The sequence below is a fragment of the Erigeron canadensis genome, chromosome 1, assembly GCF_010389155.1.
Source record: "Erigeron canadensis isolate Cc75 chromosome 1, C_canadensis_v1, whole genome shotgun sequence".
Classification (NCBI taxonomy): Eukaryota; Viridiplantae; Streptophyta; class Magnoliopsida; order Asterales; family Asteraceae; genus Erigeron; species Erigeron canadensis.
Window position 1 is genome coordinate 1,924,504 of NC_057761.1, and position 14,048 is coordinate 1,938,551.

Below are 14,048 nucleotides of genomic sequence, written 5' to 3' on the forward strand. Positions count from 1 at the left end.
AAGTGTCCAGTTGGCTCTCAAGGAGTCAGTTGCTTTAAATGAAGCTTTGGAGTTAGATAACCAAAAATGAAAATCTGATCTGGAGAAAGAACAAATGGTTATCAAAACTTGGGTTAGGGCATCTGGGAGGAATTACGATGCATGCACTAAAACCATAAATGCTCAAATTAGAACCATTGGGGCTGGTGATGTGCAGATGGCAGCAGTAATTCCAGATATTCATGAACTACCTGAAAGTATCAAGATTGAGACCCCCTATGACCAACTTCAAAGTTCCAAGAAAACTGAATCTGTTGAGACCACCCCCTCTGAGGTCAAATCTGGAGCCAAAAAGGCTAAAGCTCTAGTTAAAAAGGCTGCTGGTGAAAAGCCTTTGCCTCAAAAGTCCAAAGAGCCCAAGACTCAAAAGACTAAGACCCCTGCTGAACCCCAATCCAAGGTTCAGCTGCCTGATGAAAATAATATTTTGTTAAGATTGGAAGGGCAACTCCAACTATTGTCTAGACAGGTTCAGAGTTGCACTGCCAAGATCAAAAATCTGGAGGGAACTTCAACCTCTCTAGTTGTCAAACAAAATGTTAAAGAAAAACCCCTTTTAAAGCAAAATAAGAAACAAGTTGTTCAATCTGGAACAAAATCTAGCAAGAAAAAGGGTACTGTCCCCATCATTTCAAAGAATTTTACTCCTGAAGTTGGAACATCACCAGCTTCAACCTCCAGTTCACAACTACAAAATGCAACTGTGGCCTCCCAGGGTGAGTCCAGTGAACCCATCGAGAGATGGGTTCCCAAAGAGAACTAATTAATTTTGTGGGTGTGTAGGGCGATCGAAAGAAGAATACCTGATATGTAGACAGCGCAGCTGGCCGGACTATGACCGGATGTAAGCCCCTGCTGGAAGAGTTCACTGTCCAAGATGGACCGGCAGTGACCTTTGGAAATGATGGAAGTGGAAAAACTGAAGGATATGGTATAATCAATAATGGACAAGTCCAATTCACTAAATTTGCATTTGTCAATGGTTTAAAATATAACCTGATAAGTGTCAGTCAACTGTGTGATGAGGGATAGGTATTGTTCGATATTGCTCAAGGTACCATATTTAACAAGGATTGGAAAGTGGTGATGATTGCTCCTAGGAAAGGAAATGTTTATGTCATGGATATGGAATCTGCTCCAACAAAACAGTGCTTCTATACCATGGCAGATGAAGACACCAACTGGCTATGGTACAAGAGGTTATCCCATTTAAATTTCAAAAATATTAATAAGTTGTCTAGAAAACAATTTGTTGATGGGATTCCTCAGATTTCCTTTAAAAAGGAAAAGCCATGCCCTGGGTGTGAGATGGGTATGCAGAAAAGAGCCAGGTTCAAGACAACGCAAAACTTTAACATCACTGAACCTCTTCACATGCTTCATATGGACTTATTTGGTCCAGTGAATGTTCAAACTAGAGCTGGCAAGAAATATACTCTAGTTGTTGTGGATGAATACACCAGATTTTGCTGGGTGGTGTTTCTCAGATGCAAAAGTGATGCAGCTGCTGAAATCATCTCTCTCATCAAAAGAATCGAGCTCAAATATACTCACAAAGTGTGTCAGCTGCGTAGTGATAATGGTACAAAATTTCAAAATAAAGTACTTGAATCATTTTGCAATGACACTGGAATTTCTCAGAATTTCTCTTCTGCTCACACACCAGAAAAGCCTTTAAAGTTTACAATTATATTCTTCAAAAGGTTCATGAGACAATTCATGTTATATTTGACGAATCCAATGAAGCAATTAATAAAATACCAAGCCTTGATATTTCTCCAGTTGTTCCAATAAATTTTGGAGAGCCTGGCCAAGTTCATCAGTCACTTGGTTCTCCAGAAGATGTTTCCAATCAATCTAGATTGGAACCAGTTAACAAGAAGAAGAGTTCCACCAATGACACATCATTCTATCCCTCCATCAGTTTCAATTTACCACAGAAACTGTTGGATCAGATGTTCGTGCCACTCCAATATCAGAACCTGAGTATATCCAGATTATTCCAGATAATCCTCCAGATTCTCCAGTTCTTCAAGAAATGCCTTTGAATGAAGAATTTCATGATGCCAATCGTGAATTAAATGATTCTGATGATGATATTGAAGTAGTCTAGGCTGATCCTCAACCAGTTGCTACAACTGTAGAGGCTCCCTAAGTGACTTGCACTGATATTGCACCACATAATCCTAGTCAATACACTAGATGTACTACAGCACATCCAATTGATCAGATTGTTGGAGATCCATCTAGTGGGGTTTAGACTAGAAGAGCCACCAGTGAATAATGTTTAAACGTCACCTTCTTAGCACTGATTGAACCAAAGAAGAATGACGAGGCTATGGCAGATCCAAGCTGGGTTAAAGCAATGCAAGAAGAGCTCAACTAGTTCGAAAGGAATAATGTTTGGGAATTAGTTCCTTGTCCACCTGGTTTGAAGAAAGAACTAATTGGAACTAGATGGGTCTACCGAAATAAGATGGATGAAGATGGCAATGTTGTCAGTTACAAGGCCAGATTAGTTGCCAAGGGATATTGTCAAACAGAAGGTGTTGATTTTGATGAAACTTTTGCTCCAGTTGCAAGACTTGAAGCCATAAGAATTTTCTTGGCATATGCAACCCATTTGCAGTTTAAATGGAACTTTGGAAGAAGAAGTGTATGTTCAACAGACACCAGGTTTCATCGACTGAACAAAGCTTTGTATGGTCTTAGACAAGCCCAAGAGCCTGGTATGATACTTTGACCAAACATCTTCTCAAAAATGGCTTTAAAAGAGGTGCAATAGATAATACCTTGTTTATCTTGAAAGAAAAAAGTAATATCTTATTGGTACAAATATATGTTGATGACATTATATTTGGGTCAACTGATGATGGAATGTGTAAAAGGTTTTCAAAAATTATGTCTCAAGAATATGAGATGAGTTTAATGGGTAAATTAACATTTTTCTTAGGTTTACAAATTAAACAAACCATGGATGGTATTTTTATTAACCAAGAAAAATATGTCAGAGATTTGTTAAGAATCTACAAATATGATTCAATCCCATCGAAAACCACACCAATTTCAGCACCATTAAATTTGGATTTTGACCCAAATGGCAAACCAGTGGATCAAAAAGAATATCGGGGAATGGTTGGTTCACTGATGTATTTAACTGCCAGTCAACCAGATATAATGTTTGCAACATTTCTATGTACCAGATTTCAGGCTAACCCAAAAGAATCACATTTGCATGCTGTCAAGCGCATCTTCATATACCTGAAAGGGTGTCCTAGCCTTGGTCTTTGGTATCCCAAAGGCTCAGGGTTAGATCTAATGGGTTATTCAGATTCAGATCATGCAGGTTGTAAGATAGATAGAAAGTCAACAACTGGTGGTTGTCACTTTCTTGGAGGAAAACTGGTGAGTTGGACCAGTAAGAAGCAGACATCAGTCTCTATGTCCACTGCAGAAGCAGAGTACATATCTGCGGCCAGTTGTTGTACCCAGATTCTCTGGATCAAGAACCAGTTACTTGATTATGTAATCAAGTATAAAAGAACTCCAATATTTTGTGATAATACCAGTGCGATTGCCATATCTCACAATCCGGTGATGTACTCGAAGACAAAAACATATTGATATCAGGTATCACTTCATTCTTGATCATGTTATGAAAGGAGACATTGAAATTCATTTCATCCCCATGGATAAACAGTTAGCTGATATTTTTACAAAGCCCCTTGATGAGAAAACTTTTAAACACCTCATCAGTGAACTGGGTATGTTAAATCCTTATTAAAACTAGAGAGGCCCTCCAGTTGAGGATGGTCCAGGTGATCCTTGATTGGTTGGAGATGAATGCCTTGATGTACTCGAAAACCAATCCTTGATCAAATGGATCTCTGTTTTAGGGGGAAAGACTCAAAATATTTTTCTAATTAAAACTTGTTTTATTTTGAAAAATGCAACTGGAGAACCTCTCCAGTTGAAACTGGTACTTGGAAAACTCTCCAGTGTACTTGTTTGGTCTTGTCTTAAACTGGTAGTCAAACAGATTTCATAACGTTATGTTTTACTTGGTCAATTGTTATGACACGTCTTGCACTCAAGTACTTTTATCTAGTTGCAACCGTCATCCGACGTGTCAAGGTCATTTTTGTAAAAAGGTAACACTTTTTATGGGGATTGTAAAAAGTTAGTGGCGCGTGGAAGTTATGCCGTCGTAGCATTTAATGCTTCGCAGTAAAAACTGTTTTATTTTCAAAATTCAAATTATTTTTCATAAAAATGTCAAATCAATTTTTATTTTGATTATAAAATATCTTTGGGATATTTACTTTGGGAATTCAATTTCACTATAAATACCCACATTTACTTCAACACATTTACTTTCTTTTCACATTTCTTCATTTACTCCTCAATCATCAAAATCGCTTCATTTCTCTTTCTGCTTCATATATCAAGAACCCTAATTCCAAAATTCTTAATTTCACTTTCACCTTCTACTAAAATGGCATCTAAATCATCCAGATCTCGTGACATTAATCTCTTAAAAAGAGCTTATGTCCCCTCACCAAATGTTCGTCAGGCATCTGGTGCTCCTTGCAACACTACGCTCATCAAATTAAATCAAAATAATCCGATGGCTAGTTTGCAAGGAACTCAAGGGTCCAATACTCTCATCGGACAGATCCAAAGATTTTTAAAGGATTGTCCTATTGGCCCACAATTTTCTGCTCACCCAACAAAGATTTATCATGATTATCTTTGTGAGTTTTGGTACACTGCTGCCAACAATGCCAATAATACTGCCATCACTTTCACTCTAAAAAATGACACTGTTGACTGTACCTTGACTGCAGAAACTCTAAGGGATGCCCTTCAGCTCAACTACTTAAGACCTGGAGAGTAGTCATCCCTCACCAGAACATTAATTTTCGCCAGACACTCTATGAGATGGGGCATACTAAGTGTTTGGAAGGTGGAGTCCTCAAGACCAAGGGCGCCATGACAATGAAAGGACTTACACCATTATGGAAGTACTTCATGATTCATCTAGTGGAGAGCATGGGTGGGAGTTCTGGTGGTCTTGACCAGATAAACTCCTCACAAGCAGAGATGGCTTACTACTTGTGGAATGGACTGAGAGTGGACTTCGCTGATATTCTGTTCAGGAGTCTAGTCAAGAAACTGACCAGCACCAGGGGACTATGTATTCCATTCTCCAGGTACCTCTCTCTCTGTTTTAAACTCATCTTCGGGAGAGAACAATATAAAGATACAAACTCAGATTTCTCTCTCCCTGAGATATTGAGGAATTTAGATTCTCTTGTCTCCTTAGACAATGAGGTTCCGATTCCTGAAAGAATGCGACTGGCATTCTCTAAAACTGACGCACCATTACCAGGTGACTCATAAAGGCAACTGGGCGGGCCTCAAAACAATGAGGGACCCACCGGTTTGTCCTCTGGCATTATGACAGTTGTTAGGCCTGAACAACAGTCTAACCCCGCCAGTTCCAGTCAAACAGTTTCCATTACACAAACTGGGGACCTCTCAACAGGTGTCCCAGTTCCTCAAAGGGCTCGCAACACTTCGCGAAGGTCAAGATCAGTACGAGCCACTGATCAAACCAACCCAGCCAGCCATCCAGTTGCCTCCCAACAGGTAACAGGAGATAGTCAAATGGGAACACCGCAGGCAACCACTTCCGAAATTTTTGTAGGAGGATGTGGTGAAGATAATATTGTGTCAACCCAACCCAAAGTAGAGTCCGTGTCAGCACAACTTGTCAATAGCCAAAGTTCTGACACTCTTGCACGGATCGACGAAGCTTTTGGTGAGTCACCACCAGAGGTCGAGATCCCCAACTCTACGGCCAGTGATGTTATGGTTGAGGATAGAGCAATCATGACTGAGGCAATTCAAGTGACCCCTGTTCAAGGTGAAACTACTCTGGTAGTTGATGATCCACCAACTGACGCAACTCTTCAGGAAACTGACCAAGTACGTCAGGAGTCTGAGCCCACTACTCAGCCTTCGATTACATTCATGGATCTGGACATGAATGTTAATGATCGAGATATTCCAATAGAATCTTCGGATTCTGAGGAAATTGCATCTGACGATGAGATTCTTGACCAATCTGTACAAGATCAAGACCCTTCATCTCTCGTCAGTATTCCAGATGTTCCAGTTTCAGTTTCACCCTCCATACTTCAAAATCCCACATATGCTCCTTCTTCAATAATCTCTCCATTTATGTTTAGAAATAGACATATGCCACCACCACCACCGTTGAGCACACCTGAGCTTACTCAGCCTGCTCAACAAAATATTTCCTTTGCTCCTTCTTCTTCTTTTTCTTTTGCAACTGGCCAGTCTGGTGATGAGGTATCCATTTAATTGCCTCGTCCAGTTACTACAGTTGCTTTTATTGCTGGTCCAGTGACACCTTCCCCTTCGTCACTGGACAGTCAATTTGTCTCTTTCACATCCGACATCAAAAACCTTATTGATAGGGTGGATGGTGTTCAAAAGACAATTGAGAAAAACACCAAGTCTTTGTCCAGATACCACAAGGATCATATGACAAATGTCAAAGTGGTTGATCTGGCCATCAACAAGTTTACAACGAATGAAGACTTGGTGGTTAACAAGCTCAATGAGTTGGTCACTGGCTGCAACAATCTAGCAACAACATTAAAAAAAGCCTTTGACTTGACTCAGACCAAAGTTACATCATCAATCTCCAATCTGTTGGGCACAACTGTTAGAACATCTGAAGAAGAACTGAAGGAGTTGGAAAGGCAGGCAAAGAAGTTGGTTGAAAAACCAGGCCTAAATGTGACTGAGCTTGGGCAGCAGTTATCGAACTCAGTTGGTCAACAAATTAAAGATACACTGGCAAAGTAAGAAGAAGAACTGGTTAAAAAGGTGATGTTTGAGATCACCAAGATTGTTCCTCCTTTAGTTGACCTGACCCCAATCACTACACAGGTTGATTTGATGAAGGGCAGTCTAGACGATCTGGCTGCCAAGGTATCTTCTCATACTGAAGAATTAAATAAATTGACAACTGAGGTTGGAAAAGAAAAGGAAAAGGAAGTGGTTAAGGAAATGGTGTCTGCTGGCCTCTCCCAGATGACCTCAAGCTGTTAAAAGAATTAAAGGATAGGCAAGTCCAAACTGGTGACAATGTCTTGGCCCAGTCCCAAGAGGTGAATTATCCGTGGAGATCTTTCAGGATGATGTGTTCTATCTTTAAAGAGTGCAAGGACCATCAGTCGTGGAAACCTCTAGACCGATTGCCATCCAACCAAGCTGACTGGGATGCAATCCGGAAAGGTCTAGATGCTGCCAAGGGGGAAAGGAGTCTGGTCGTTGCACCAAGAACAATCATCCCTGAAAGCTCATCTGGCCAAGTGCAAACTAGTGTGGCTGGTGAGAATGTTGAGGCTGTTGGTACTGAAGTAATTGAGCAGTTTGAGGATGTGGCTGATCCCAGGGGGAATGTTGATAAGGGCAAAGGGCAAGGGACTGATGAATCTGCCAAACCAATTGGTACCGAAGGTATGCTTGAAATTGGCAACATTGATAAATTGCCACCATTGTCTACATCTGAAAGTAAAAGACTGGCAAGGATGGGCGAGCAACTTAAGGAACAAAGGAAAATTGAAAAACAAAATCAAAGACTCGCAAGGGCCCAGATTTCTGACTTGGGTGCCTTAGATGCTAGTGATGCTGGTTTGTTGGACATCACACTGGAACAATATAAGAAAATCAAGCATGACCAGAGGATTATTGGCGTAATTAATGAAATGTTGGATATACAAATTGACAAAGTATATCCAGAGTTGTTGCTAGTGAACTGTACAGTTAAGCAGAATATGATGCCAAGAATCTGAACTGTACAGTGGAGAAGATTAAGGAGATTCGGGCTGGTGGGATTTAAAAGAGAATCGATCATGTTAACAGAGTTGTTAAAAGGGTGTTGAATACAGCAAAGAGGCCCTCTCAATCAAAGCCCAAGCCACTGCCCAGGGATGCCAATCTGAGAACCTGGATAGAACCAACTGGTGAGGTTTCCCATGAAGATATTAAGGCTATTGTGCAATATGCTGGAACTAGTGCCCCAAAACTGGAAAATGAATCAGATGCCAGAGCCTATTATCAATCAATAATGAGCAAGAGAAATCATACTGAGAAGATCACTGCAGTTGATGTGACCATCCGACCAGGTACTAAAACCTTTCATTTGTCAGTCAATTATTCCAGAGGTCCTTTGATGAAGACTGAGAATGCTTGGGTACTTGGATATGGATTTTCTGAGTGGGTGGAGATGGTGAACATTTTGGAACAGAAGCTAATGAAGAATAGGTTTGAAAAGGTGTGGTTGAGCTTATTGAAACACAAGATTGTTCATAAAGAACAACTTGAAGAAAAGCTACACATTGACCCTGAGGATGGGCAGCCTATTGGTTCGTTGACCAAGAGAAGGAGAACTGGCGAAGGGCCATCTGTTTAAGTTCTACTTCTATTTTATCTACTTGTATTTTTGTTTACTTGTAATTTTTACATCATGTATATACAAGTTGCCAGATTGTAACCCACAAGATAGATAAGTGATAAAATCTTACAAGTCAAAAAGAAAATATCTAAGGCATTTGATGATCTATAAAAATGCCTTAGAAAATTAGATAGATTTTGTCAAACCAAGTCCTTTCAAGTTATTACTTGTATAGATACAAAACTTGAAAAGACTTATGCATATTTTTGGACAAATAGGGGGAATTTCTTAGGTCCAGTTTTAGCAAAACTGGCCAGTCTCCAGTTGCATTTGGAGACATTAAGATTTGTCCAGAAATAAGTGAAGTCAAGTTGCATCGTATAGTTTATGCAACTGGTGACTTCCTCCAGTTGAAGATCTGACCAAACCTGAAGACGGTCCAGTTGAAGTCGAAGACATCAAGTGGAAGAAAGAGACTGGCCATGGCAGCGAAGCTCAGTGGCCATCTAACCAGATCAAGACTGGAGAATATCAGTATAAAGTACTTACAAAGCTTTACACTGATTACGAGGAAAATGCCTTTATTGCTTTATGTACTATTACCTGGATAATAGATATTATCCTAGTATAAAGTACAAAGCAGGTTGGATAAAGTATGTACTCTGACATACTTTATTTAGCATTTTCAAGGAAAGTTCATACAATCCTTAAATGCTCTCAACCATATTTGTACGGCAAAGTTGACATTCCGAATGTCAACCTTTGCCTATAAATAGAGGCCATTGCACAACACAAAAATACAAGTCTTTGCAATTACACTCTGCAATACATTGGTGTGCTTGTGCAATATTCTCTCAATCGCAAAAAGGAACATTTCACAACTCTAAGTGTTTCGATTGACAAAGAGGATTTCCATGTTATAGATTCATTGTATTTCATAGGTTGTTAGGATATTTACATACTTGTAATATCTTGGTTCTGCATCAACCTTTGTATTTTGTTTATAATAAATAAATAAAATACATATGAAAAATACATATTGTCTCACCATTTACTTTACAAGTTAATTTATTATTGCATTGTATTTACCTATTTGAATTGTCACCTTAATAAGTAAACCTTCTAGTTAACCTGGTATACTGTTCACCCCAACTGGTGAAGTCCAAATCTGGTGAACGTATTGCAAAGAAACTCCACTATTGACATAGAGTTGTCTCCAGTAGAGTACCATCTCTTGAGTTTGGACTTATACACATAAAAGAGTATGCAAGAGTACTCGTCTCCTCCGCGACTAATAACAATCAAGAATGCTACAACAAGTGCAAAGCTTTCAACCTAACAAATCAATACAATATGCATAAGACTTTATTCACAAACTTGGCTAGCTGTCATAGCCACCATCAATTCACTAGCATTCCTATTCACCCAAACTCATTCTCTTTGAGTCGGCTCAACTTCAATCTCATTTAACAATATCAAATCTTTCATAATCATCATTCACAATTATCTATCCTTTTGCTTTTAATCTTATATTACCACCAACATGTGGCAATTTCATCTTATTGCTCAAAATTACTAAATTTTTATTTTGACCATAAGGGTCACTAACAACTCAATTCAGCCCATTCATGTATCACTATAATCTCATATCAAAATACAAAATAGAATTTGAGGAATTTAATAATCAAAATATCATCCAACCCAAAAACCCCCAAATTAAAATTGCATGAAACCCTAATTCTTGAAACTAAAATCAAAACTAGATTAAATGAATTCTTACCTTAGATAAGTAATCTACTATAATGAAATTGAACAACTAGAGTCAAGATCCTTTCCCCCTTCTTTCTTGGTATGCTTCGACACCCACACACACACCCACACTCAATTCTCTAATTCACTAGTTAACTAATTGTAGTGATTATTATTATTATCTTGAGAGGATTTTATTAAATAAGATAAACACACTTGAAGAGAATTGAAATCACACTTCTAGTCTCCTCCCTTTTTCCTTCTTGAATTTGACCCACCACCACCACCACACACTTTCAATTTCAATCTTTTCAATTTAGAAGATTAATGGAAGATTATTGTTATTTGTTAATGTTGAAAGATTCTAGAATTGGATTGAAGTGAAGTATGATTTTAAAGGAATTAAGATAAGAAAATAGAAGAAGGTAATGGAGGAAAAAGGAGAAATAAGGTGAGTCATAATATGTAAATGGCTGGCACTCCTCCTGAGTGTCACGCCTCTTATCACTTTTTGAAAGGACTAGACTCGATAAACCGAAAACGCATAAAAATTTTTTTTTTTACACCCCACTGCGCCGTAGTGGGTTGAGCACTCCCCACTGCGCCGCAGTGGAAAACCTCGGCCCTGGAAGAGAAGTTGCCCCCACTGCGCCGCAATGGGTTTGACACACCCCCACTACGCCGCAGTGGGAAGAAGCAGAATTCTTTACGTGGAATTCCACTACGCTGCGGTGGGCAAAACCACCCCCACTGCGCCGCACTGAGCCACCTGATCAGCAACCCTAAACCATTTCAACACATGAACAAACTTGCAGCCTTCACAAATCAACATGAACTTCATAAAACACTTTTCAAAGATGACCAAGAACATTATAGACTCAATTTGAACAAATTTACATCGTTAACTAGTTTCACAACCAATGAACACCATCAATGGGTCATTTACCCATTTTGACGCTATTTTCGCCCAAAATACAACTACACAATGTGTTGAGACTTTACACTTGATCATTTACACACATTACAACAAAAACATAACCAACAGACCAGGATGTACCAAGAGCCAAGAGGTGTGGGACATCTAAGCTTCTATACCAAAAGATCGTCATTCGTCCGAAAATGACCTAATTACCTTCAAGTTCTTCAAAAGATATCTACAACTTCAAGCTTATCAACAAACACTTAGTTCCTTCTTCCAGAACTACCTATAAAAATGTAAACAACTAAAATATAAGAAAAGGCTTAGTGAATATACTTGCATACATTTACGAATACGAAGGAGGGCATAGTACAAGGACTTTCACATGTAACCTATGGCATCGTCATGTCACATTTACATATTTACCTTGCATACAAACAATACATATATGGATCCATATAAGCTAAATAATCACATCTATCGGGATTCTTAGGCCCCGGAGGTTCTTAGGCCTCATAAAGAATGCCCCACATGGGCTCACTGCCAAATCAATTACCATGCTTGGAACATTCACATCTCATGGTAATTGACCCAACGTATACATAAGGGTATGCAAATATACTCACCTCCTCCGCAGCAAGGACAATAACGCTAAATAGACAAGCACAAGCAAGCTTCAACCTATGATCATATCGTAAAAATGCATAAGCTTACATTCACAACTTGACTAGTTCAACCTAGCCATTCTCAATCACTAGCCTTTTCTAAACCCAAAACCCAACCCATTTGTCATTAAGTTACTTTCATCTTTAACTATAACATTAGGTAGTTCAACCTACCATTTTCATTCACATCTCAATAACTAGTAATATTCATCTTTTCTTACAAACTCAGTTCATCACATGAACTTATCAATTTCATAATCAAACACATCATATAACACAATGAAAACTAGGTTAACTAAGGAATTGGAGAAAATTAACCATAATTCAGTTTCTAGCAAAAACCCCCAATTTGGTTCATCCATGAACCCTAATTTCAAAAGAAAGATAAAAACTAAATTAAGGGAATTCAATACCTCAAGATTTAATGAGATACTTCAAGACTAAAATTGAAAATCCTCCTTTCCCCCTCTTCTTTGAAATTTTCGGCCACCACCACTCAAAACTCACAACCCTAGCTTTTCAATTTCTTGAATGAAGATTATATGATGCTGATGTTTAATATGATGATTTCCATTTTTGAATTAGAGAGAATTAAGCTTTTAATTTTGAGAGAAAGGGGTGGAATTGCATGAGGAAATGAAGAAGAGTTTAGTGGGAATATGAGTAAGGAAAATGTATGTGACTGGCACTCTCTATAGGTGCCACGACCCATTTCCAAACTTGTGGGTATTTTACCCGCTATCCGCTAAAGTTCCAACTAAATTAACCCCATATCCAAAAATAAAATACTTGGAAATTAATTTAATGTCAAAACTATAAAAAGGGGTTAATTTCTTTTACCTTAAAATCTTCGGGGTGTTACACTTTTGTGGTTATTTTTACCCGTTATCCGCTAAAGTTCCAACTAAATTAACCATTTAAAAATAAAATACTAGAATATTATTTTAATGTCCACTACAAGAGAAATGTCATTTAGCGACATGTTTAGCGACTTGATTAGCGACATATTTGAAGCTAGCGACAGGCATAGCGATGTCAAGTGAGATGTCTCTAGAAAAAAGTCGCAGATTTTTGCGTCATTAATATGTAAGACGCTAAAAGTAGCGACAATAATAGCGTTGTCTACATCGAGTCGCTAACTTTTATTTAGCGACATGACAATTATAACGGTAACCTTGTCGCTAATCTGAGACAAGTCGCTATACATGACGCTAGATGTAACGCTAATTATAGCAAAAAATTTCACATTCCATATCATTTTTGATAATTATACAAATGAAGGATCTAATATTCGAATCGAAACTATTATAAATTACATAACAAGATATTTCATTTAACATCCGAAGTATAACTTCTAAAAAAAAAAAAAAGTAAACATCAAAAAGATTTAACTTTAAACCAAAGATCTATTGTTTGGGTCGAAGTACATCTCGACATAAAAGGTTACAGCCTTCTTACACCACTTAAGTGACCACATATCCGTTTCTTGAGCATGACCTTTCCGGCTTTCATGAGCAAGTGCAACATGTGTAAACTGAAAAAATTAAGAAAAGCATTGTAAACTAAAAGAAGAAAGGTAATGATATTGTATTTCTCTACCAACTCTCTTATGTGTAACTGTAAATTTCAAATGAGAATAAAACAAAATGACAATTCGAAAAATGAAATAACCTGATAGATTGTGATGCACATTTAAGACGTACTTGGCAGTCACTGTTTTGTTCAAAACAAGGTAGGAAAATGCGATTTTTGAAACAAACTGGACTGATCCAAATGCTGCAAGAAGTGACTTCTCAAAGCTTATACAAGATTATAAAAGCTATATTATAACAAGTTTTACGAAGTTTAGTAACAAGTTTTACGAAGGGAAGTCAGAAATATTATAATGCAATCAAGATTGACCATCACAATGCCCCAACTACATGTTTCTTGTACACATGAAAACTTTAAGTCCATTTAATGCATCCTCATAACTAATGTTCTTTTTCTAGGCAACATGAATATTACAATTCGAAGTATATTCGCAGATGATGCAATATGATACAGCATTTGGTTGCCATGAGAAGGCTGTTTTGGAAAGGCCAATATGTGCATATTGTAACATGGGTGTGATCTATAAACTCTAGCAAACAAATTGAGCAAATCACTTAACTACAAAAACCAAGCAGCAATAACGAGCAAT